Source organism: Limulus polyphemus, unplaced genomic scaffold (assembly GCF_000517525.1).
Source record: "Limulus polyphemus unplaced genomic scaffold, Limulus_polyphemus-2.1.2 Scaffold7293, whole genome shotgun sequence".
Classification (NCBI taxonomy): Eukaryota; Metazoa; Arthropoda; class Merostomata; order Xiphosura; family Limulidae; genus Limulus; species Limulus polyphemus.
The window spans coordinates 91-2,192 of NW_013672903.1; the positions used below are offsets into that span (position 1 = coordinate 91).

Below are 2,102 nucleotides of genomic sequence, written 5' to 3' on the forward strand. Positions count from 1 at the left end.
TTTTCTATCTGGAGTCGACTTTTTGTGTCTGATGGATTCGACACTTGACCCTGAATCGGATCTCACTCGTTTGTCGGCACAATCTCGATCAAACTCCATGTTGTGCGACACGCTAACTGGGCCAGAAGTGGCGACCCATTCACCCATCATCGAGGGTCGTCCACGTCCTTCCCTCCTTTCTCAGTATAACTGCTAGCCCGTTCACTTTTTCGTGGCATTGTTCACTACCAATCTCGCTCGAACTCGCTTACTCAACTACCCGTCAACGGATTGCTTTCACTCCAACCAAAACCAATTAAAGTATACTAAACTGTACACATTATATAGGCTACACTAACGTGACGTTTAGGCGGTTCGTTTAACTATTATACGTGATGTATGTTTTTGTGGGTGGTTAATGAAAGTGTTCCAAAACATGGCATTAATTTCTTGACCACCTAATAGAAGCTAAGTATTTTTTCTTTTGATTATTTTCATTTTTTTTAATAAACATATTAAAAAAGCAGCTTTACGTACATAACATGCCTGACAGTCAGTTGTAATCTTACACAAACTGTTGAGTGTGGGTAACTAAATATATACATATATTCTCCTTATGCGATAGTACCAACTCAGAAAACTTTACACTTGAAGACAACCAGCGCATCTTCGAACTACCAGTAACTATCAAAATAAAGATGGACTTACACGGGTAAGGATAAACTTCTTACTCAAATAAAAACAATATCTTTGATCTATCTTTGACCTAAGGGATATTAACCTGGCAAACTATCACCATTGAGTAGACATAGAAATATAAATTAAAATTTAACTTATAACCTAAAAATAAGTTTGATATTTTCAAAATTTTCGCGCAATGCTATCAACGTATAACCGTCCCAAATTTTGTACTGATAGATTAGAGAGAAGGCAGCTAGTCAAAAACACCCACCGCCAATTTTTAGGCTACTCTTATCTGTCGGAATAATGGGATTTGGCCGTCTCTATTATAACGCAACCATGAACTCAAAGTATGGAGTGCATTTTTCAACACTAACCATGAACATCTAATTTACAGACCGGACACGCTGATCACTAGGCCTCGTCAAGATCATTAAAGATAGGACCCTTGACCTATTATATATTTATGACAATATACTACATTTTTGCCTAATATTCTTAAAATGTACCTTAAAGTTGATTCCACAAACTATGCAAAGATGAAACATAAATAAGATCCTAATCAATCCTTAACAAGCAATCATTGATTCAACACCAGAAAATATGAATGTTTCGGAAGCCTAAGAGTAAGGTGTACAGCTCTGTGGGGCATGATCAAGGGATTATTTTGCTGTGATGATTTCTTTGATCCCAGTAGTCGTTAATATGTCTCTGTCCTACCAATGTGGACCACCAACACGTTATGATCATGATATTTTGTCATTATTTTGATACTCTTCTCTCCTCTTATCCTGCATTTCACTTAGAAAAAACCTTTGTATTCTCAGCTCCTTTCCTGATATTGAATAGTTCTACTACTTCTCCTCTCATCTCCGTAAGTTTACCACTCCTATACACACACGTACTTCTCTTTGGGCACTTGACAGCACCTCCTCCGCCAAAGCTTCTCTGGCCTCTTTTTAAGGCTTACTTTTTGAGTACCTGCTGATCGCATCCACACCTGCTACACTTGTAACACCTCGGATATTTTGCTACTTTATATTTGTAGATTAATTTTGAATCTGACCTCGTTTTACTTTCAACAAGAACAAACACTCAGAGCTTCTGGCTCTTGTCTCAGCAGTTCCTCACAGGTTTCACAAAAAGTTAGGGAATGTTCAGTGTTCCATAGATAATGTATAACAACTATGCTATAACCATTCCCTATTAGTGTAAAAACCACCTAACGCTACTGAAAAAAACAATCATAACTTTTTCGATGTTATTCAATTACAGATCAGTATCCACCTCTGCATAAAAATAATGCATATTCCTGACGATTTTCAGAAAAATACCAAGAAGATAATTTCAGTCGTTGCTGCAGTGTCCTTGTTTGACATTGTAGTGCGTCCCCTCGTAGGACTCCATGGCGGGTGGGGTCAGTGAGCACTGAATCTTTCTCT

The 2,102-nt window shown here is 37.8% G+C and overlaps 1 long non-coding RNA gene across 2 annotated transcripts in view; it reads left to right on the forward strand.

Moving 5' to 3' along the window:
* Positions 1-600: 600 nt before the first annotated feature.
* The window catches only part of LOC106474495, a 31,479-nt gene continuing 29,977 nt past the window's right edge, over positions 601-2,102 (forward strand). For both annotated transcript variants that reach the window (XR_002613972.1, XR_001291748.2), the window contains exon 1: positions 601-691. This is a non-coding gene — a long non-coding RNA (uncharacterized LOC106474495). The remainder of the gene's footprint in view (positions 692-2,102) is intronic.